Source organism: Chrysemys picta, chromosome 1 (genome assembly GCF_011386835.1).
Source record: "Chrysemys picta bellii isolate R12L10 chromosome 1, ASM1138683v2, whole genome shotgun sequence".
Lineage (NCBI taxonomy): Eukaryota > Metazoa > Chordata > Testudines > Emydidae > Chrysemys > Chrysemys picta.
This window is the reverse complement of record NC_088791.1, coordinates 105,717,091-105,741,534: the sequence shown is the minus strand read 5'-3', so window position 1 is coordinate 105,741,534 and position 24,444 is coordinate 105,717,091. Positions and strand designations below refer to the sequence as shown.

Below are 24,444 nucleotides of genomic sequence, written 5' to 3'. Positions count from 1 at the left end.
AATATTGGTGAATGTGAGGGCAGAGCAAAAATTCCTGGTAATTTTGAGAGTTCTGTGGAGGTTGTTTAGCAAAATATATTCCCAATGCCAATACTTTTTGTGAAATTTTCATTAGTTTAATGATAAATTTTTAGTAAGATTTTGTGCATGAAGGGTGAAATCCTGGTTCCATTGAAGTCAATAGCAAGACTCCCACTGACTTCAATGGAGCCAAGATTTCACTCTCGGTGTCATTTTAACTTTCACCAATGAAAGCAGCTTCCTGAGCTGGGCAAAAATCAAACTGGGAATACTGATGAAGACAAAAGGGCAGCTTTTTAGCTGCAGAAAACATTTTCATAGAAAATAGAAGAAAAAAGATGTGAGGCAAAACCACAGAAATGTTTCCTTCCTGTGCCCAGCTTAAAGGGGCCTGATTTTCAGAGGGTGAATGCACAACACTTTCTAACAATCAGGCCCCTTTAAGGTGCCCTAAATTGGGCATGCAATAATTAAGGCACCCAGTATTCTCTCGTCACTTAAAAAAAAAAATTGGCCATGATTCCTACATCAGTTTTGCCAGCCAAGTATGGTGGCTGGAAATGCTCAGGATATCTATCTATGCAACGGGGGAAATAGTGGCACAAATGGGGTGCCATAACTATGCCAACATGACCCTGTAGTGTAGATGCAGTCTACAGTGGCGGAAGAAGATTTGCTGCTGCTGTAGGAACAGCACCTTCCCAAGCGATGGTATCTAGGTTGATGATGGAAGCATTCTTCTGTTGACCTAGATGCCTTTACACTGGGGTTACAGCTACAGAGCTCAGGGGTGTGGATTTTTCACACCCCTGAGCATTGTCACTATATCAACCTCAGCTGGAATGGCAGTAGGTGTTTAAGGAATTTAACAGCATAGTTAGCTAAAGATGTAAATCCAGTGTTACTAATAATCTGACTCCCACCCTGGTCCCAGCAAATATCTAATTTGAGTTAAATGGGGCTTTAAACCGTCTCATGAGGTGGGTGTGTTGGAAGTTGAGTACTGTTAAAGCTCAGTTTGGTAATGCAGTGGGGACTCATCTTGAGAAGCAGGCAGTGGGCTAACAATTAAAAAATGATCAGATCACTTTGAAAAAATATTATGAAGTTAAAACATTTGTCAATTTATTTGACCTGCTCTACTTTGAAGCTGGAATGAAGCAAGAAGAGATCTGAACATAATGTATTGTTCCATCACCTAAATTTGAGGGTGCTTGCTCTGGGATTGGCCCAAGCCAGGTATGTGGTGCGGGGAGAGAAAAATAAAGTGCAACCAAGCTAGGATCAAAAGTGGGTGTAATGAACCCCTTCTCCACCTGTGGGCCAGTACTTTTGAAAGTGAGCAATGTTTTATTTAAGTCACTTCCCTAGTGAGCCACAATCCCCTCAGGATGTTCCCTTCATCCTATCCAGGGAAAAAAAACAAACAGAGCTGGAAATCTTCTCAATGCTTCATGGAGTACCTTGCATTCTTATCAAGTATAGGAAAATTACAAAAACAAAGCTTTCCCATCTCCTCATCCTCAATCCATTAAAAAATGCAGTAGATCCTGTTTCAAATCCAAATGGCAAGGCCCTCCCACACTCTGGATACAAATTCTGTGGCAAGGTCCCTGGCTTCTGTGGCATTCTGGTGAATATTCTGGAAATTCTGTGGCAGCATGAGATAGAAGTCTAAATGGAGGGTTTATACTGAATTAAATATGAACTCAAGTGAAAGCACAGGAAGTTAGCAGCCTAAATACCTTTGAGGATCTGGACCTTAGGACCTAATCGCATGGCAGATATTGTTGGGAGGAAGCTGGAGGGTTTGGCACCTGGTTAAAGGAGAATTAGACTTGTGGCATCCTGGGATTGTTTAGTAAACATCATAGCTGGATATTTCTTCAAAAAGGACGGCAGAGAAATAGTTAACAACTTTAGCACTTTAACAGTCATCCTTAGGTTTCAGAGTTAATGACTTATAAAGATAAATAGGGCAATTCACAGATTTTTCCCCCATGTTGTCTAAAGACTCAGGAAGTGAAATTATAAGTTTACACCTGATTAACTTTTTCAGTGTAATCTTTACAGTCATGGGGGCTAAAAACAATCATTTTAATGAAAGCTCAGACTCTGGAGCAAAATTATGTGGCAAGGGGTGAATTCTGGGACATATTACATGGCCATGGAATTGCAAAATAAATATACAAGGCCCTAGAAATAGAGGTTTCTGTTCAGGGTAAAGGAAGCCTGCATTCTCTGCCCACAGACAGGGAGTTGGAACAGCTCTAAAAGTAGTTAAACTCTCAGTGGGAAAGTAATTTTGATTCAGAGGTGATTCCTATTCAAAGGAGGTTCCTATTAATGTAGAAGTTCTTTTTTAAAAGCATTTCCAATACTACATATTGAAATATAGAACTCTAGCATAAAAACAGTATAGTACAGCTCACTGCAATTCATTGGTTGTTTGTTTTTCCCAAGAGGATCCTTCACACCTCTCTCTGAGCCCCTCCTTTTCCTAGCCTCAGGGCCTCACCTCACAGTGACCAGGTTCTGATGAAAGAATGCTGAACTAAGCTCCTTTTGGAACCTTGAAACACCTCTCTCTTGTATCACAGTACAGACCGTCTTCAGTCTTGAAGCGGGGGCTGGATGGGAACACCCTACTTCCACAGCACTTCCAGTTCCTACCCTCTTGGGAGTAGGAGGTTGGAATTGAGTCTCTGTGCTTACTCACTGCATGGTACTCTGAGACTGCTGGGCTGGCCTTCCCTAGTGTTTGAGAATCACAATGTTTCCTGTGTGCTGCAACATCTGCATTTGCTGTTTAGAATCAGGACACGCCTCATCAGAACCACCATCTATGGATATGCCTAATCTAGAGATACTCCTTTAATAACATGCATATTTACAGAGACCTGGACATTCTAGTGAAAGAACTGTGTATGAACATACTAGTTTTAGATCCTCTAGCCCTACCACGTGCCCTAGAATGCTCCCATGTTTCAGGCTGTGTTTCCAAAGCAGAGATGTAGGTCCTGAGCTGGTGTAAATGGGTGAAGTTCTACTGACCCCAGTGGAGATATAACTTCTACCAGTTGGGGGAGCTGGCACATAGCCTTTAATTTTTAATTCTTTTCCTCCTCGCTAAACAGGTGGTATAGTTAGAGCCACCATCTCTTCTCCTCCTGTTCTGCTATTCCACTATTAGGTGCAGAAATTCAGCACTGTATTCCCATATGAAGAAATTGGCAAGAAGAGAATGTGTGCTCTTGGCAAAGCCTTACCCTGGGGTTATGCCAATAAACAATCATTTTCTAGCTGCCACAAACATTCCATTATTTCTGCTGGGCCATTCAGGCCACTCAAGTTCAGGCTCTGTCAGTCCTTCCTTAATAAACCCCTATTATCAGGGGCTTAGACCTCAGTGGTTAGAATTCCTGCTCAGCCGAGACTTGGCACTCACGGTTTCAGCCCAAATGTTCTTTGGGGGGGGAATTAAAACACACTGTAGCAGAGCCAAGACAATGGAAGTTTGTTGCCTCCAACTTATATTTGCACTTTGAAATAGCTAAAAAAAATGTGAAATTTTAAGTTTGTTTTTTTAAAAACAATGTTTGGAGACTGGCTATTGTGGAAAGAATCATGATGGCAGTGAGTGAGTGAGTAGCTGACTATGCAAATCCATTTCATTTTCTCATGCATTTTTAATCACATGCTTTTAGGGACCGATTTTCAAGAGCACTCTGCACCCACCTTCTGACATGTACAGTGCAGAAACACGACTGCTCAGCTGCTGTAAGTATACAGCTCTACTGACTTCATGCCCATGACATACTATCTCAATCCAATGGATCTATGACGTACATGTGCTTTACTCCTTCATCCCATCCTTCAGAGACTTTACAGGTCATATGGGGTAGCACACCATTCAGGGGCACACTGACATATCCTTGTGAGCAGCTCTGGCCTTAGAATTTTTGGTGCTCTAAATAAGCTTTTGTTACTATTAGGGATGGCTTACCTAGTCTGTCAGGAATAAGAGCTTGCCCAATCTACACTCAATTCCTGATCTCAAATCAACCCTAACTTTAAAAGGAAAAAAAGAGAATGTATCCCCATTCCACACAGTTCCCCTATACATGCAGATAAAGCTGCAGGGCCCAACAATTCTGGCTGCCTCCCTCTTGGCCGTAGTCTTTATTCTCCTTTGTTAAACTACATATAGACAGCTGTGCCTGTGCAACGGCATCATAAAATGGGTGTTAAACCATAGAACCAGTGAACAGCATCCACACTACTACTCTGCAGTGATTTGGTCCTTATGCTATTGTAGTTACAGTGGCTGGCTCTGTGAGCCAAGGTGCAAATGTCAAACAGGGCAAATCTAATCCAAAAAGGGGCACGGTTAGCAAAGATTTACACTGCATTTATTCTCCAGTTGGGTGTGTTGGGTAAAGATAAAAAATGGCTGGTGTAGACTAAAGTACCCAGGAGGCCACAGAGAGAACCCACGCCATAAGAACATCCAGCAAGGATATGCTCCATCTCTACCTCTCTGGTGATGACTGCTGATAGGACCTGTCCCTTTCCATGCTCCCCTTCCCTACTGCCTTTTTAGTTCAGGATTATTGACTGGCATGTAGACCATGACAAATGTGATGTTTGCATTGCATAGGGAGTTGGATTTACAGAACACTATGGCATAGGTGTAATGTATGGAAATCACCAAGGATTTGTGTAGCTAGGAGGTGTGGGAGAGAGAAAAAAAAATGGGCAAAAGAGCTGAGATTATTGGCTGATAAAATGAGGCCCTTTCCCATTGCTTGTTGGAAGTGGGTAGATGTCACTTTGCGAGTTAATACTGCACTGATGTATGTTTGGGAAAACCTTGCCGAGGCAGTGGCCTGGGAGTCAGAGCTTTTCCAGAGAGGCTCTTTCCCTCTGTAAGAGTTATTTGGTATTTGTCTCAGGAACTGTTTGTATCTCTTTCCACATAAAGCCAACCGAGACCCTTTTTACTTGTGTGGGATTCTCCAAATTCCCTGAACAGTAGTGACAGCAGCATCAGTCCAGGGAATATACTAATTACCACCATGAGCTGATGCTGCAATGACAAAGGAATGAACAGAAGGGAATGGGAGCATGGCTGAAAGGCCCACACCATTGGCTCCTTTCCCAGAGGAACTCCTGTCTGTTTTGAAAAGTACTGGAGAATCATGCTGTAATTTACTCAATTGTACTAGAATTACCTGTGGAACTGCAGCTGTGACGGCAGGAAGATAGGAGACTTAAAAGACTCAGTCAGAGAAGCCTCTGAGGTTTTAGTTGCTTACATCAAACTGGATCTCCAGACACTCTGAGGTCAACATACCCCTCAAGAGGGTAGATGGTTGAACATATTTGAAGTTGGGAATGGCTCTGTCCCCTTAATGCACCCTGCAATCCTTTCTTTCAAATTCTATCATGGGAATTTCATAAGCAAAATCTTAGATCAATGTCATGAAACAATTTGAAGTGTGCAATCTGTGTGGAGTATGAACTTAACGTAAATTTATTTACCAACAATTTGTGTATTACTCCTACTTATTTTGGAGATTTTGTTTCAGCTTGGGGAATGTTACAAACAAAAACATTATAAAGAAAACCTTTGCAAAACTGCGCTCGTTTTTCCACAAATGAAATGGAGATGATGGGGAGAGGAGAGAAGAGAGAGGGATTTTATTTTTTGATAATTTCATTGAAAAGTCACAAAGGGTCTGCTTTGATTTATAGATGGAGATTTTCTGCACAGATCTAGCAGGTGGTGCACAAGTCAATTCATTACAGTGTCAGCAGCATATCTACCACAGATTGTAAGGATTTCTCTTATAGAAAGCATGAGTCTATAGGGAAATCCCATCCCCTGGGTTCCAATCCCAAAGAGCTAATGTAACCCATCACAAATTAAAACATACAGTTGTTCCTTATAGATTTCTTGCAATAATAATTAGTGGCATCTGTGTAGGTGCAATACAGCACTACCCCCTCTGGAATGTGACAGATGGACTCATTTGCAAGAGGTCCCTCTGGTTGAGCTAAGGGGGATAAATTTAAATAAGTGTAGAGATGGCGTGCTAACATGAACCTTTGCAAACACAAATTAAGAAAGAAACAAATGGTATACATACAAGTGCTGGCATAAACACAGAACTCAGAGTACTCAGCCCTTGCCTAGACAGGCAACAACTGAACTTAAAGGCTACCCAGCCCAAAATGCATTCTGCATTGAGCAGAGTCTAAACATTGCTCCCACCAGAAGAGGATCAGATTCATAATACCACAAGTGGGTAGAGACCTATGTTTCTGGAGCCTAAATCCTACATTTGAATCCCACTTCTCCTGATGCAGCATGGTGGCCTCACTGTTTGTAGATGTGCCATCATAAATCACTCCCAACTGGCACCTAATTAGGTGGACACTATTACCCAGTCTTTTACTTCCTGGCAGAAGGAAGTATCTGCTCGTACTGGCTCTGGCAGTAAAGACCTCCTGCTGATGGCTCAGGTAATACTTCCAACTTCTCTTCAGAAATGAACCTGATGACCTATTTCAAGAAAGATGTGTGACCAAGGAGAGGGGTAAGTAAATGCACCTCTAGGCTGATACAGAGCAAGGTTTTTTGGTTTCTTTTACTACTTTTGATCTAATATTTGCTGCTCTGCACTGACTTGCTGACAGTGAGGTGTAGGAAATCAAAAGCTTCATCCCCCCTCCTCGCCTGAGATTGGTTGATTGTAAGCATATAATCAGCCAATCAAAGGATACAAACTCAGTTTTTTATTTTTTCAGCTATTAGCCTTGCTGATCATGCAAAATAAAAGAGGGGGGCATTTTGCATCCTGTGACTTGATGCTTCACAAAGTGGGACAACAGCCAGAGAATCAAGACATCTGCTACACTGTGACTGAGAGAGTCCTATTTGAGAAAGAAAATCCTTTATTTTTGCATTAACCTATCAGTCACACTAAAGCCCAGGCCTCAGTTTATTTTAACCAATTATATGGTCCCTTAACCCCTCTTCTCTAACACTAATCCCACCACTGCACACTCTTTTCATTCCAGCCTCACTCAAACACTCAGCCTACCCATCTTGTTCCTTTCCATTAGTACACCCACCATTCTCCCCTCACAAACTTATCTGCAAAAATACCTTTACTGTTTTTAGACTGGTCTCTTTTCTATCCATCCATTCCATGCTCATCATTGTGAGAGCACTTACTCTTCTCTGTAGGTATTATTAACTCCATTTCCAAAGATGCTTTCCCCCTTTCTCCCTGGATGAGAGTCTCCACACTGTACTCTGTAAAGAATTCTCTCTTTTATCTGCCTCTCACGGCAAGGTATTCTGCGATTCTCTGTAGGAGGCTGCTTCCTAAAAATAAATTGCATGATGATCGGTTTTCACTTATGCTTGATCTAATTAAGTTTTGCCACCATAACACAACATGGTGCAACAGTGACATTTCCACTGTATTAAACAGGGCTTTGTTCTTTCCCTGCTCCTTCCTTTCCCTCATATAGTCAAACCAAAGGCAATGGTTGGGTTTTAATATGAAAATAATTAGCACCATCCAAGTGCATTAAAAAAAAATAAAAATCCAAGCTGTCTGAATTCCTGAATTGGTTGATCTCTCAGAAGAACTTAGACAACACCAGCAGTCAAGAAGAAGATGAAACAGCTCAACAGCATTTGTTCACAAACCATAGAAGGTGCTGTGTTTAAATGCAGCAACTGGCTCATCTCTCCAGTAGCGAAAAAACTCAAGGATGGAACCATTAACTATTACACTGTCAAAGGCCACATACTGGATAGAGGACAACAGTGATATAATTAGTGGTGAATTCTGGGATAGATTTAAAATGTCCAGAATTAAAGTAATGCTCCTAAATTCATATTTAGGCATGCAAATAAAAGTTTATCTATATGTCTAAACATATATGTAGGAGCATAACTTTAGGCACTAAGGTTTGAAAATACTGACCTATAGGAATAAATGTATTATTATTTTTAAAGACTAATATAGCATCATAATTGTGCATGGGAATTTACAAAATGGATAAAGACAGTGTCCCTTCCCAAAAGATCTTATCATTTAAACTGAAGGTACATTTTAGTAGCTCCCCAAGGAATTTATGCAGAAATTCAGGGCTCTTAATCTGTGTTTGAATGCTGCACCCCCTTGACTCCCACTGCAATGGTTTAACTATGCACTACCTCTAAAGCAGACCACTATTTGAAAGACACAATCTACCCCTTGGGTCTGATTCTGCAGTGCCCTGCACCTTGTGTAGTCATTTACACCTGTGCAAAATGCTTCTGATCTAGTAGTATTTTACACTCATTTGTCACAGGTATTAGGGTTACCATATTTTGTGCCTCCAAATGGAGGACACTCCACGGCCCCCGGCCCCGCCCCCAGCCCCACCCACACACCCCCACCCAACCCCGCCCCCTCCCCAAAGTCTCCGCCCCCTCCCCTGCTTCCCGCGAATATTTGATTCGCGGGAAGCCTGAAGCAGGTAAGGGGGGTGTGGGGGGAGGAGGCGCGGCCCAGGCTGGCCCCCCGGCGTTTCCAGCCTGGGTCGGCTCGGGCCCTGGGGTGCCGGCCCCCGCCGACCACCCCCGGCCCGCCCAGCACTGCCGGCCCCCGGCGGCCCGGCGCACCCCCCGGCTCCCGGCCCCGTGGGCCCGGCTCCCCGCCGGCCCGGCTGACCGGCTCCCCGCCGGCCCGGCTCCCCGCCGGCCCGGCTGACCGGCTCCCCGCCAGCCCGGCTGACCGGCTCCCCGCCAGCCCGGCTGACCGGCTCCCCGGCCCCGGCTCCCGGCCCGGCACCGCGCCCCCGGCTCCCCGTCCAGCCCCGCGCCCGGCCCGGCACTGTGACCCTGGCCCGGCACTGCACCCCTGGTTCCCGGCCCGGCACCATGCCCCCGGCCCCACACCGCCGGCCCCGGCCGAGCACCACCGAGCCCTCCTGATTTTCCTGGACATGCCCGGCTTTTGGGGATTTCCCCCCGGACGGGGATTTGAGCCCCCAAAAGCCGGACATGTCCGGGAAAATCCGGACGTATGGTAACCCTACAGGTATAAATGACTACACACAGTGCAAAATCAGGTATCTGAAGCTGTATCCTCCTGTTGTGATGATAGCAGAACAGTGGGAATGCTCTAGGATTTCTAAAGAATTTGGTATTGGTTGGTGCCTACAGCAGTCACCATGGTCAGCACTTCAGACACTCTTAAATTTGGCATTTATGAAACGATTGAGATTTTCATATAATCCCCTAATCCTACCCCATCACCTCACTGCTTAACCATTTGAATGCTGCCAAACATACCTGGATATATGGCCAAAATGCACCTTGCGTATTTACCCAGATACATTGCTTTGAATCATCAACATTCCAATGAAACACTGATGCTTTCAAGACAAATAGCAATGCAAGGGTTTATTTATGACTCTTTGTATTTTAATGGTAATATTTCATTGTGGGCACTCACATATCTGTTCTTCTGAGTTTTTCATTTCAAATTATACTTTGGCAATTTCCCATCAGGTAGTGATGGGAAAACTATAAAGGAGACTGAGTACTTAGCAGTCCGAGTGGCCATGAATAAAATGGTGACAAAAATCACAGGAAATTTCTAGATGGCAGTTTCAAAAGCAGATGCAGAAGGAAGAGCTCCCAAACTGCTGACTTTTTAAAATTCCTCTTTCCTCTCCCAGGGAATAAGCCTCCCAAAGGGCTTTGCACAGTACCTGTGTCAGACACTGATGCGTACAGGATCAATTTACAACAGGGATCAGAGAGCAAAAGCTCTCAGAGGCCAGACTAGGGGCAGGAGAAGTCTGGCAGCATCCTGCCTGCTCCCCCTCCCCTGAATTAAATGTCACAGATAGAATGGGAACAAAACTAGGTTTGTTCTCTTTATAGTGATACTATATAACTGGATTTGGAAATTAATGCCAGCAAGTGGGTTGGAAAAGTCTAATCTGGATTTCAAAAGATAGCACATCCGAGCGGTAACACAGATATTTAAGCCTTTCCTTCAACCCCACTTTGTACCTCAGGCTCCCTTTTAGCTCCTGTCAGAGATGCTGTCTACAGCCTATGAGGGTCCCAGTTTGAGTCTCAGCTGCAGTAATGTACAAGAAACACCCACATACCCCAACCACACATCTGGGCACCTAACAAGAGAGTCCACTGATGAAGCACATCAACTCCAGTGTCTAGCTATACCACCTTTATTTACAAAGTGAGCAAATTTGCCCACTTGTTGTTATTTGCAATCAACTCTGTTGAAAAAGCCAGGGATGTCTTGTAATTTTAAAAATTACCCTCTCCTGATTGACGTTCGTCATACATCCATTAATCCCTGGGAAGCAAGGGACTGAATTATGCTTCCTTGCCAAAGGCATAGTCCCAGAAGCACTGAACACCATCAGCCCAACCCAACTTCAGAAGAAGTCAAATGCACTCAGCACCTTGCAGAACTGGAGCCAAACCTTCCCCCCACCTATTCTATTGCACAGACACTAATTTATTGTTGCAGGTTTCCATATGGGCACTGAGTTTACAAAATAGATTACATCAAATACAGCTTCTTATAATCAGAGAAGGGAGAGGAGCTGAAGATTTCATGAAGTCTGCTAGGTATCTCACTGTGCTGATCTAGTTAACCAGGTAGGCACTCAGATACTGTGGTAATGTGTGCCAGCATACAAGACAGGAGGCCTGATTCAAAGCCAATTGAAATCAATGGAGTCTTTCCAGTGACTACATAGGGCATTAAAAAGATCCAGATACATTAGTTTGTTATTATCCGGTTGTTCACAACAGGTGAGCTGCTGGCACTTGTTTGTTTATTATTTTTTGCTGAGAAAGGAACATTACAGCTTTTGTGTGGGGGTAGGAATCTCGCCTATAAAGAACAAGTATTATATAAAAAAGATACAAAGACAAAAATAGGGATTGATGAACCTGTTCAGATAAAAGGAACAGCAAGACAACTCAGCATTACATTTGCAAAACAATTTACCAACATAATTAATCTCTGCAACATCCTTGCTAGGCAGGTATTTATTATCACACACACCCATTTCAGAGGTGAGCAAATGGAAGTACTGAGAAGTTAATTGCCAAAAGACCAGAGCCATAACTAAGCATTTTAGCACTGGGGATGAGCAAGCATATTTGCTCCCCCTACCGGTTTATTTTAGTCATTTTTCAGTCCCATTTTTTGCCCCCACTTTTTGGCATCCTGGGTGGCTGCCCTGCTCGCCCCACCTTGGTTACAGTCCTGCAAAGGACAAAGAAACCCAAAGGTAGAACCAGAACTTGGACACAGGAGTTCCTGGCTTCTAGTTTCTTGCTCTAGAGTCTAGACACTGCAGCTTCATTGAGAAGATAACCAACTTGAAATTTCACCCAGAACTTGAATCCAACCTTGTTTGAAGTTCTGAACTATTTCAAGTATTTTCCCCCCAAGCCTACTGTGTTTTATGTTTGTATGTTTCTGCAATTCTCAATTCCAGAAAAGCAAATGACAAAATGCACAAAGTGGTGCAGGAGGACAAAAAGGGGGAGGTTTTTTTTAATGTGAACTATTCATCTTTCTCTGTTACTAATGCTAATTTCCTCTTCCATGGTGAGAAAAGAAAGAAAGAGCGAGTTCCATCAACAAGGACCATAAAGCTGGATCTCTCATACCTATGTTAGAGGAAAAGTGAGGGAGCATTCCTGCAGGTAATTAGCCCTGGCTGCTAATCACATCAACCAAAGATGATGAGCAAATTAAAAACTTCAGTGGAGCAGTTAGCCTGATGCTTTCCCCTGAGCCCCAGAACTAGTTAGTGGGATGCTATGGTTTGGATATCAGCCTGATGGAGAGAGATCACTGCTGTGTTCCTGTTAGAATCCAGAGCCCGGCCGTCATTCCAGAGTGACAACAGTTTATCTTTTGGGATGAGCAGGAGTTAAGGGGGAGTGGGAGGGGTGCACTCCATCTGTTTACTACTCAATTCCATCAGTTGTGAAGGATCACAGCAGAGTTTTGAACTCTGAATTCCCCCACCAGGGCCGGCTTTAGGAAGTGCGGGGCCCAATTCGAACATTTTCGACGGGGCCCCGGCAGGGATGACTTAAAAAAAAAAAACCACGTAAAACGAACCCTTTCATTTCTTCCATGTATTATTTACTTTCCATATCTATATAAATAATAACAAAATTATATATTACGTACATTGCTGGCTGGAGGTAGGGTCTGGCTGCGGGCAGGGCACGGGGTGCAGGGCTGGCTGGAGACAGGGGCTGATGCAGGCAGGGCAGAGGGTGCGGGGCTGGAGGCAGGGCAGGGGGTGCAGCAGGGGCTGGCTGCGGGCAGGGCAGGGGGTGCAGCAGGGGCTGGCTAGAGACAGGGGCTGGCTGCGGGCAGGGCAAGGAGTGCGGGGTTGGCTGCGGGCAGGGGCTGATGCAGGCAGGGCAGGGGGTGCAGCAGGGGCTGCCTGCGGGCAGGGCAGGGGGTGCAGGGCTGGCTGGAGACAGGGGCTGGCTGCAGGCAGGGCAAGGGGTGCGGGGCTGGTGCAGGCAGGGGGTGCAGCATGGGCTGGCTGCGGGCAGGGCAGGAGATGCGGGGCTGGTGTGGGCAGGGGGTGCAGCAGGGGCTGGCTGCCGCTGCGGGCAGGGCAGGGGGTGCGGGGTGCAGAGCTGGTGCGGGCAGGGGGTGCAATAGGAGCTGGCTGTGGGCAGGGGCTCCCCTGCTTCTACCACCCCAGCCCTTTAAATAGCCGAGGGAGCCCTGGGGAAGCAGCGGGGCTCCCGTGGCTATTTAAATGAGCGGGGCGGCAGTGGCAGCTGGAGCCCCAGCTCTTTAAATAGCCGCCGGAGTCCCCCGCTACCCCAGGGCTCTGGGGGCTATTTAAAGGGTCCGGGGCTCTCCTGCTTCTACCACCCCAGCCCTTTAAATAGCCGAGGGAGCCCTGGGGAAGCGGCAGAGCTCCAGCGGCTATTTAAAGGGCTGGGACGGTAGAAGCAAGGGGAGCCCCGGACTTTTTAAATAGCCCCCAGAGCCCTGCAGCCCTACCCCAGGCTCGAGAAGTGGGGCTCTGGTGCCAATTTAAAGGGCCTGGGGCTCCAGCCCCTGCTGGGAGCCCCAGGCTCTTTAAATTGCCCTCTGGGGAAGCCAGCCGCCCCGGCACAGCATACCTGCGGCGACAAGGGCGCGGGGCCCTCTTAGGCGTGGGGCCCGATTCAGGGGAATCGCCTGAATTGGCCTAAAGCCGGCCCTGCCCCCCACCCATCAGTCCTGATTCCAAAACCAACACAATCAAAGAGGAGCAAAATGATTCATTCGGTCCCTTCAGAGTCAGCACTTCTTCACAAGAATGCACATCCAGACAAGTTTAGCTTCGGCTCACAAATGATTCAAGTGGAGAAACGATGGAGGATTTAGATTCAAAGATGTTGTATTCCCCCTTCAGCTAATCCTTTTAGAAATACTTTATATATAAACAAAAATACTACTACCTTGGACTTCAACAACACCTTTCATCTGAGATCTCAAATCATTCTAGACATTAATTAAACCTGCGAAGTAGGCATTACTACCTGCATGTTACAAATAGAAAAATACAAATGCAGAGATGTTCTGAGACACTCTGTGCCCAGTGGGGGACACAATCACAGTCCCTGTGCTCTGCCATGAGTAGGGACCACTCCCACCTGTCTCTACTAGGGCTGTGAGACACCCCAAAGTATGCAGAGATTCCACAATTATGACTGTTTATATTACAGTAGCGCCAAGAAGACCCAACTAAGATCATTATGCTAGGTGCTGTTCATACACCTAGAGAGAGACAGTCCCTGATCCTAAATAGCTTACAATCTAAATAGAGAAGGCTGAGAAAAGAAGTATTATCCACATTTTACAGATAAAGGAACTGAGGAACAGATTCAGCCAAGAAATTGACTCTGTATACAAGGAAACCTGAAAAACTAGGAGATGATTATGTCACAGGATAATGGCTTTAGGGCTGGTGGGACAAAGCAGGACTCATCATACGTTAAGAGACTGGAGATGTGGGTCACATATGTGCCAGCTGATCTTCAGCTCCACTTCTCCTAGTCTGTAGTTTAATTTTTCACCTTTTTTTTTTTCCCCAAAAAAATCTGGCTTTGTTTATAAAGAACCGATCTCACGGCAGTATTTAGGATACTGTACATAGTAAGTCAAGAACTGGGTTCTAGGTCCAGAAGACCATCATGCAAAAATAGTAGGCAAAGAAAAAGTTTCTACCAAGAGAAGAGTTGGTGCAGAAAGGAGAACCAAAATGATGAAAAGTGGGCTCCAAGAACGCTGATTGAGAAGGAAGCTTCAGTACAGACAGCAGCCCAGCTAATTCCAACTGCTTTAAAGAGACACAGAGATTGGGGTGGTTGTTCAAGCACCTCAGGACTTGATTAGTGGGTTTTGTGCCCTGATGAGTTAAAATGTAGGACCTTGATGAGGGAAATGAGGAAACATCAACTGACTTTTCTTTCCAAAGAGTTTTCTTCCAATCCTAGTAGACTGTAGCTTAAATTGAAACTTCCTAAGAGGAAGCCTATAAAGAAAAAGTTCTATAGAATATCATAGTAATGAAACATATAGGACTCAATAGAAATTACTTTCAAATTTTATTGAATTTAATTTTTTTAAAAATCACAATTCTATATATTTTTTTTAAATCTTCCTGTAAAATTTTTCCCTTAGGGATTTAATTTTCTATTAAAAGTGGTTAAAAAAACTTGAAGAAAAGTGATTGGTTTTTATTACATTATATATACATGTTTTCCATGAGAAAACCATCTGTGAGCATCTCCTTCTGAGCTGAGACCAAGGACTCAAAGTACAGACTGAGGAGAAGAGCCTACGTGAAAGTTTTTGTACAAAAAACTTCCCCCCCCCTGAAAAATACCGATTAGGATTGACAAAAACAATTGGGTCATTTTCAGTATTTGTTTTCAGTTAAGAAAAAGAAAAACAAATTAGAAGTATCAAAACGGTTTGTTTCAGCATTTCCGGTCAACTAGAATATTTATATAGACATGTAAGGAAACTTTTATCAACATTTCAGTTCACCATAAAGCAAAGCATTTTCACTTTGAGTCAACCCAAAACTCCCCCGACCGAGCCCTCAATTTTTCAGATTTGCATGCAAACAAAATATTCAGTGTGACACTGAGCCAGTGAGGGTTAAACAACCAGCAAGATAAGTGACCCAAGATCAACTTTTAAGAACATATTAAGGAAGTACTGAAATGGCAAACAGGGTCGTTTTGTGGATACAGACTAACATGGCTACCCTTGATACTTTTTGTAGATAGTTATCAAAGCCATGTTAAATGGAAAAGGGTTCTGTATTTTGAGAGAATTAGAAGTAAATACTAATCGTATTTGCCTGTGTTTACCTTTATCTTGTTAGATGTTAACAATGTGATCTAATCAGCTTGTAGATGCTAAACTTCTGTTGCTGTCTGTTACTATATTCTGTTGATTCAAAGATCAAAAAGGAATATTAACATTTAGATGAAACTTGGGCATAATAATATCATTGTCCATGTTTCTCTTTGAAGTTTGTAGTAAACTGTCTATAAACTGCTTGAATAGGTAGTTACTTTATGCTAATGAATACAGCTAATTACCAATGTATACATAGGAAATAGGCGGTTTAATTCAAAGTAACAATGTATATTACCTATTCTTCATCCAAGGAATATCTGCTGTGTTATCTGCTGTCAAGAGGCTATTGTAGTCTGCCAGAGATCTATAAAAAAAACTCTAGGGCCTGATCCTGTCATCTCAGATCTGCTTGAACTTCGTCGGGGAAGTTTAAGTCACAAGACTGAGGTCTCCAGCTCCAGTCTGGATTACCCTGCTATTTCTCATGAAAGAATTTAAACAGACTCTGCACATGGACTGCCAATTGGATTATAACCTATGGAACTGTTTCTGAAACAACTTTTTACAACTCAGCAGCTCATCATCTTTGCTATGAAACTGACCTAAGAAATTTATTCATATCTGTATGTATAATGATTAAAGGCTAAGATTTTGTCACAGATATTTTTAATAAAAGTCAGTCAGCCATGGGAGCTGGAGGAGCCACCACAGGCGGGGGAGACCCCGCAGCTCCTGGCCAGGCCCCTGCAGCTGCTGGCCGCCACAGGCCGCGGGGGACCCCGCAGCCCCCAGCCGCAGGATGGGGGGGACCCTGGAGTTCCGAGCCCCCACGGATGGTGGGGGCCACTGGAGCTCCCAGTTAGCCCTGCAGCTGCCCAGTGGCTCCCCACTTTGTCATGGATATTTTTAGTAAAAGTCAGGGACAGGCCACGGGCAATAAAGAAAAATTTATGGAAGCCTGTGACCTGTCCCTGACTTTTATTAAAAATATCCATGACAAAGTGGGGAGCCACTGGGCAGCTGCAGGGCCAGCTTGGAGCTCCAGTGGCCCCCACCACCAGTGGAGGCTCGGAACTCCAGGGTCCGCCCCCTCCTGCGGCTGGGGGCTGCGGGGTCCCCCACGGTCTGTGGTGGCCAGGAGCTGCGGGGTCCCTCCCACCTGCGGCAGCTCAGAGCCCTCCAGCGCCCATGGCAGCCATGAGCTCTGGGGTACCCCCTGCCATCCATGGCAACCAGGAGCTCTGAGGATCCCTCTGTGGCAGCTGGGAGCTGCAGGGTACCCCCACCACCCATGGCAGCTCAGAGGATCTGCCTTAATTTATGTCTTGCTGCCTATGGTCTAAAGGCACTTTTGTCCCAGCAGCTAGGAATAGCCAGAACACAGCAGCACTCCAGCCAACCCCTGCATGCTCCTGGGAACATGTCTTATGTTCCTCCCCCTCCATACAGTGATCTTCACTAATGCAGTGTTACTAGATCAGGGCATTTAGACCAATGATATTCAGACCAAGCATGCCTCCTTGAAATGGCACTGTAGGCAGCAGGCCAACCTACTGCCATGGTTTTCAGTACACTGATGTGATGTGTGGAAATCTCCCCTCCCACACACCTTGTCTCTGCTTTAGGGAGCAGCCCCCTCATTAGTCATTTATATTTAAGGCACGCAGCCCCAAGAAAACATTTATTTACTGGGAGATGAAAGACTTCCAAAGGGTAACAGATCAGTTTAGTTTGGTTTTGTCTCAGATAAACATATGTGGGTCTGGAGGCTGCTAAAAGATTTAACAATGGAAGTCCTACATCGAAGGAGTGGGATTTCCAGCACCTGTTTCCAGATTTGTGATAAAGGCTGTTCTATCCCATTCTCTCCCTCGTCTATTTATGGAGTCTTCTCCCCCGCCAGAAGCCGGGCCTTTAAGCTGCTTTCTGCCAAAACAAGCTCTAATGATTAAGCTAACTACCTCACAAGGCTCAAGCCTTACACCTCCCTATTTACTGAGCCAGAAATAACACAGGGAAGTAAAACCAGACTCAAAAGTTACATACACAGAGGTTCCTTGGGAAAACATTTCTGGGAGGCTCAGCAGATTCAGGTGGCCCTTCTCAGTCAGAACACACTCACCAATTATGCTGGCAACAGTCCACTCTACTAGGGCTTAGGTGGGTGTTAGTTAGACAAGCCAGGTGATCAGTAACTCTGGAAATCATTAAGATGGCAAAACAATTGAGCATTTCTTTAGCTTGTAAAGCTTTGAGCCTTTCTTTACCTCCTACTCCATACATTGGAGCTACAATCTTATCTCACTTGCTCCAAAGGGCAGTTCTCATTGGACAGCTTTCCATCATTTTTGGCTTCTGGAAACAACCACTCCAAAAGCAGTGAGCAACTGTAAAAGCTAGTCAAATTATTGCTACACGGTTGTTCAAATGGCTTTAAAATGTTCTCCACGGTCTCAAACCTCCAAATTTGGCCACTGATTTGAGGCCTTAGCTGAAAGGAATTTGGGACTTTTACTACATTAACCCAGAGGGATGGAAGATTCCTTTGGGAAGAAAGGAGATGGGGAGGAATTTGCAGATCAGAATTTACAGTCCTTGTCACAAACGAAACGCGTTAAGAAACTTGAGTCAGCACTACTGTAAGTCACATGGAAGGTTCCCTAGGACTGCATTCATTTGGAATAATTTGTTAAAGGAAACACCATTCTCCTGGCAACATACAGAGAGCCTGGTCCTGCATACTCTTGTTGCTTATACACAAAAGTAGTCACATGAGTAAAGAGGGTGTGTGACTAAGGATTCAAGGGATTGTGTCCACAGTTACCTCAGACTGGCATTTGCACCCTGGAACTAAACCTTTAGACTGGCATTTGGATCATTACTTGAACATCAATGTTCATCATAACCATCCAGGGGCAGCCATACCGTTCATCTGTCTCCTCAGACACACATTTACCTTTGTTCCATGCAATTCTGGAGTGCTATCACTTTTATTACTGTAAAATGATTTGCTTCATAGATATGGCACCATGAGACTATCATTATAGAGTCAGTTATTGATGCTAAAATAATTCATCTCACTTTGTTTCAAGCTTCTAGCACTTATTTTTAATGTGCCTCATTCTGATGCTTGCAGGCTCACTTTGTCCCATATTTGGGCCTCAGGAGGTTGAGACATATGCAAGTTACAGTCAACATCCCTGAAAGGGAAGCAAAAGCACAAGCAGACAAGATTGCATAACCCACTTAGTCGTGTTAGCTCTGGAGAAGCAGAGAGCTTGAGCTGTCAGATTTTCCATGTAACCATATGGCCATGTGGAAAATCCCATTTGCTTATCCCCAGGACCTCACCTCAATTCTCTGCATGAGAAACTGAATGAGAGATAATAGAGAGAATGAAAGATCAGATGGTAGAACAGCAAAGTGATTGGATGGAGGGAAAGGGTTTAAATGCCAGGGAGAAGTCAGCCGCTGGAGAGGTGAACGTAAGTGATTTGTACAAGACTTGTGGATCATATTCACTTTGTGAAACTGGATGCTTGCCTTATGAAATGCTCAGGGAATCTGTGGGTCACACAAGGCTTTAACAGACTGTTCTATAGGGATCCCCTCCTCCCTATAACAACAGGAACCGATCCCTTCCACCTTAGTTCCCATTTGGCCTGTTACCAAACAGCCTTCCCTTTCAGCAGAGTCCTTTTATCAAAAATGTCGAAAGAGGGCACACCTTTCTTCGACCTTAAGCATGCCAGCTAGAGTTGGTCAACAATTTTCCATTGGAACAGTTTTCTGTTGGAAAATGCTGATTCAATGAAACTGAAACATACCATGGGAACATGCCAATTCCGTCTAAACTTTTGATGGAAAGGAGGCAGGAAGACAAGCCAGGCTGCCTTCTTTCCTGCCACCTCACCCACCCAGCTCCCTGGGCTCTCCAGCTCCCCAATAACCCACCTGAAGGGCTGCTGAGGAACCCAGTCTGCCTGGATCCTCACCAAGTTAGCTGCTGGGCTGCCTGACTCTCTGGGATCTCCAGCTCCTCTGTGGCCTGTTCCCTAGGTGCCCAGCTCCAGTTGACCAGTCAGGCAGCCTGGGAAGCATTGCCCCCCACTCTCCAAATCATAGAAATATTCCTGCAGAGGGGATGTTTCGGTGAAATGCAATATTGCAGAATTTCCATGGAGATGATGGTTTTTCATCCCTTGGAGATGAAGATATGTCCCAAAACTTGACATTTTTTCACGGAACAGAAATTCTGGTTTCCAGCCAGCTCTAATGGCAACATATCAGAAACTTTGCTGCAGGCATCACTTGTTCTGTACCAGACAGTGTATATGGAACTCACGTTGACCAGTCATGAACTTTATAGCCAGTTGTGACAGGGTGCTGTTGACAACTTCAAATTAGGCTCTATGGAAGCCAGCACCCTGGCCACTTAGAACACCCAGGGCACTTAGTGTGGTGAAGGCAGCACTTATACCTGCAGGTAGCCTGATGAGTTAATGAGGTAATTAGTTCACCAGCTGGAGAATCCAGGAAGGAAAGTAGGCAGTATAAAAGGCTAACCTAAGGAGCAGGAAGGATGCACCTCATAACTGCTGCTATATGGTTGTATTGTACTTGAAGCATAAGAAAGAAGACAGATAATAAACACGTGGTGACAGTATTTTGGTGGACCTCTGCTGTTTACCTCACCAAGAGGGCTGACCAGCTAGGGTCTTCCTGAGAGGAAGGAGAGCCCATTCACACCAGTTAAGAAGCAGGTACCATCTAAACTCCTTGGTGTGAAGTACAGGGATGATGGGGCAAGTGATTGTGGGGAGCAGGATTAGCCTCAGGGATCCAATGGGAGTGTGAAAGAACCTAAGTAAAATTCCTATATAATCACTGAAATAAATTAAAGCCTTTACAAGGTCCTAGGTGTCCCATACAACACTGGCTTCTTACCAAACTTCACTCTCCTCTTTTACAATTCATAAAAGGCAGGTATGAATAGAACAGAAGTAAGAAGAGAGCACAGGGGAGAGATGAGAAAGCAGGACTCATCTAGGGAAGCAAGTGTAGATCTGAGTCAGGGAGCAAAACACAGAAGAGGGATGGGAACATAGGGGCAAACACTGCAGAAGAGGGTGCATAAATCCTCACACATTAATTGTTATTTTCCTTCCCTTAACCTTTATTTCAGACTCTGCATCATATCTGTTCTGTTTCAAGTGAAAGGAGAGTACAGAATGGTAGTTAAACTCTGACAATCTGCCCTAAGTGGATTCCAGACCCACAGAGGAAGCATCTAAAAATGAAAACACAGAGCAGGAAACAAATCTCCCATCTGGAGATGGAGTGGGCCTAATTTACAACCCAGAATATATTTTAAGTGCTGCTAGTGGTTCAGTTTACAGCCTACACACTTTGGAATAAACCTCACGGAGCTGATCTTTAGAGGTGTTGAACTCCCACTACTCCAGCTGAAGTCAATTTGAGCTGTGATCTGAATATCTGGGCCTATACATATTTCTTGAGGGACCTTAGATATGGTCATGCAGTTTGTATCAAAGCTGCCCAGAGGATTCAGGGGGCCTGGGGTCTTTGGCGGCGGGTCCCAAATTGCTGCCGAAGACCCGGCACTTCGGCGGTGGGTCCCGGAGTGGAAGGACCCCCTGCCGCGGGTCTTCAGGGCACTTCGGCGGCGGGTCCCAGAGCAGAAGAAGCTCTGGGGGCCCAGGGCCCACGAGAGTTTTCCGGGGCCCCCGGAGCGAGTGAATGACCCCGCTCCAGGAGCCCCAAAAAAGTCTCATGGGGGCCCCTGCAGGGCCCAGGGCCTGGGGCAAATTGCCCCACTTGCCCCCCCCTCTGGGCGGCCCTGGTTTGTATATTATCATTACGCCTCGACACATTCACCAATTTTGGTGATTCTAGATTGTTGTATTTTTCAGGCTCGTGAGCTGAGTTTACACTTAACAATAGGACTGTTATTCCATTGGTCAAGCTGGAAGATATAGAATGGAATTCCTACCAGTGATGGTAGCAGTGAAATATGAGGGATGATTACTAAATATTTATTCTCGTCAGAGGGGAAGGCATATCTGTACCAGATGGACTTTGCAGTAATACTTAGTGACAGGTGACGCTCAAAATGATAGTTTTTAAAAAGCAGCTAAAAGTTTGGACATTTGAAAACATCTTAATGTTTTGTGTTTTGCAAAACTTAGCTGGTTCTCATCTTTCATTTCCAATTCTTCTTCTTTCTTGTCAGGCTAGAATGATCATGAGAAAAGACTCTCCTCAGGTATTTTGGAATTTCCACTCCCAGCCCAAATGAGGAAGCATACAGGCAGACCCAAAAATGAAGAAAGAACAAACTACTCTCAATGTTCTAGAACCTCAACCAAAAATACCCATAAGAATAATATAAAATAAATGATTCAATTCAAAAGATGGATGCAGGTTCACACCATTTTTATCTATGCTGGTTTGTCAAATGTTTATACTAATGCAACATGCTCCAAAAAGATCCCTTCCTCTTAAAATCCTCTTTTTTCCAGAGAGAAAGAATGGTCTTCTGTTTAAGACACTGGACCAAGACTTTAGAGATCTCTGTTTAACTCCCAGGTCTGCCACAGACTTGCGTGTGATCTTGGGCAAGATAACTTGTGGTTTGGTTTAAGAGTCTCTTCATCATTCCGTGCCTCAGGTTCCCATCTGTAAGATAGGAAATATTCTGAGCCCTTTCTCCTATCCCTTTTGTCTGTCTTGTCTAGAGCTCTTTGGGGCAAACACTATCACTTAGCATGTGTTTGTACAGTGTCAAGCACAACAAGGCCCCAGTCTTGGCTGGTGTCTCTAGGCTCTACGTGATACAAATAATAATAATATGAAGAAAACACAGATGGGTTAAAACATTTCTCTGTGCCCCGTTTTCTTAGTCTTTGTTGTTAATCAAGGAGATGAATTTTTTTCACTGAAGGTGAGGGGACATTCTCTCTGCACTACACACTCCATCCACATGCAGACTTCAGCGTGCAGCCTCACTGAAGGATGATGTATGGTTACACAAATGAATTACCTCAATATTAAGTCCCCAGACATAATCCTGACAGAGATTCCAAGCACTTGGATTCCTCTTTCTATGCAATTTCTCCTTCCCCTCTCCTCCCTCTCTCTTTGCTTTGATTCCTTTGACAGCTAAGTTCTTAGAGAGTTACTCTAGGTTACAATGTGTCACCTTTAATGGAATTCAAAGCTGTAATTCAGAAAGTGGCCACTCTTGACCTTTGACCCCACTGCCACCCACTCTGCCCCCCCTCCTTTCTCCATCTCCATGGAAATGAATAGCAGAGCAAAAAAAATGGGAGCAGGCGAAGTCTAAAGCTTTTCACAGAGCCCCTGAGAGAAAGATGAATGAACTCATTCATCACAGAGCGAGAGACCCGAAGAGCAATGGTGACTGAAAAGCAATCCAGAAGAGAGAGCAAGAGAGAAAGACAGAGATAGAAAAGGTTACCTCATGCAGGAAGTTATGTGATTTGAAAAAGAAAAACACAGGAGGTAAGTCCACTTTCAAAAACTAGCATTTCTACAAAGAAAGAAGATGTTATTCAGGGTGCAAGTTATTTCCTCAGCTCCTTCTCCAGTTAAGAACTTTATTTTGAAGAACAGAAAGGGATAGACATTTGCAATGAGTGTATGTGTGTGTGTCTCTCTCACACAGACAAAAATACCCCTTCTCTTTTCAAGCATTAAGGACGGGCAAATCATTTCAAGGAAGAAGAAAAGCAACCTAAAAGACCAAACAAACCAGAGTGCAAACCATGTTTCTGAAACACTTCAGAATGTAACCTAAGCCTTTGGAGTTGTTTTTCCCTTCATCCCCAACCCCTCTATTTGTGCCACCCCAGCTCTATTTGTGCCCACCTTCGGAAAATGCAACATCAAGTGCAAGTAAAAGGTAATGTCTTTTTCATTTAGATGCAGCAGTGCACATTTCCAGTTTCCCCACCCCTCCCAGCAGCGCTTGAGATAGTCTCCCTGCTTGAGATGCCCCTCCAGGAACAAATCAACATGAAAAAAATTCTCACTGCCACCAAGTGAAAGAAATATCACATCAGCAGCCTGGACTAGTGAAAAAGCAAGAACATTTTTCTCACACTAAAGCTTTTTGGATTTTTTTTCTTCCTCCGAAGAGAAAATGACCATTTGTATTGCAGACAGAAAAATATGCCATTACACACAGCTCTGCTGTAGATTCTAACAGCACAAAAGAGCAGGGAACTCAGTGGTACTGCAAAGGGGATGGGACAAAGCCAGACTGGAGATTCAGCAGCAGCAAGGAGTTTACTTATCTGCACCATTTGATCTGCAGGACAGCAAAAAACTTAGTAGAGGGCAAGAAGCAGAGACAAATGACTCCCTAAAGATGACATATTTCCCCAAGGCCATAGCTTGGGAAGATACTAAATGAAGGATGCATATATTATAGTGGGGCATCTTTCCAGGTGAAACACACTCCCCAAAACTAAACTTAAAAAGCCAGAATCCAGCCAACTGGCTCACTGAGGAGTGGTAGAAGGCAACAATAGTGGCAGGGCACTCAAGGAGGCCTAAATGGGAACTGAACCCAAGAATGCTTCTAAGGTTACTCTTCATGCCCACTCCTGGCTGGGAATCGATGGGGAACATCTCCCCTATGCAGAGGGCCAAATAAGGTTTATGCACCACTTAAGTCCCACTCAGAACAGAGCTTAGGGAGGAGTTAAGTGGTAACTAGATCTGGTAATAGCCCTCGGCCCACGGTGAATTTCACTCTGAATTGTGAGCTTTTCCTCTTTCCAAAAGCGAGTCAAGGCAAAATTCTCTTGAGTTTCCCCCAGTCCCTTCAATGTGGTTGTAAAGAAAATCAAAAAAGCCAGGAGAGTGAAGAAGCAACACACACACACACCTCTTCCAGGACAGTGAGTTCATT

General features: G+C 44.6%; 1 protein-coding gene across 12 annotated transcripts in view; it reads right to left on the bottom strand.

Moving 5' to 3' along the window:
• The window catches only part of PTN (pleiotrophin), a 112,911-nt gene that overhangs the window by 48,746 nt on the left and 39,721 nt on the right, over positions 1 to 24,444 (bottom strand). The window contains exon 1 of one of the 12 annotated variants that reach the window (XM_065565963.1): positions 20,433 to 20,551. The exons of 9 other annotated variants lie outside the window; for them this stretch is intronic. The gene's annotated coding sequence lies outside the window, so the exon portion shown is untranslated. Of the gene's footprint in view, positions 1 to 15,493; positions 15,573 to 20,432; positions 20,552 to 24,444 lie in introns of those variants that run through there. 2 more of the 12 variants (XM_065565942.1, XM_065565944.1) reach the window with 2 other exon arrangements.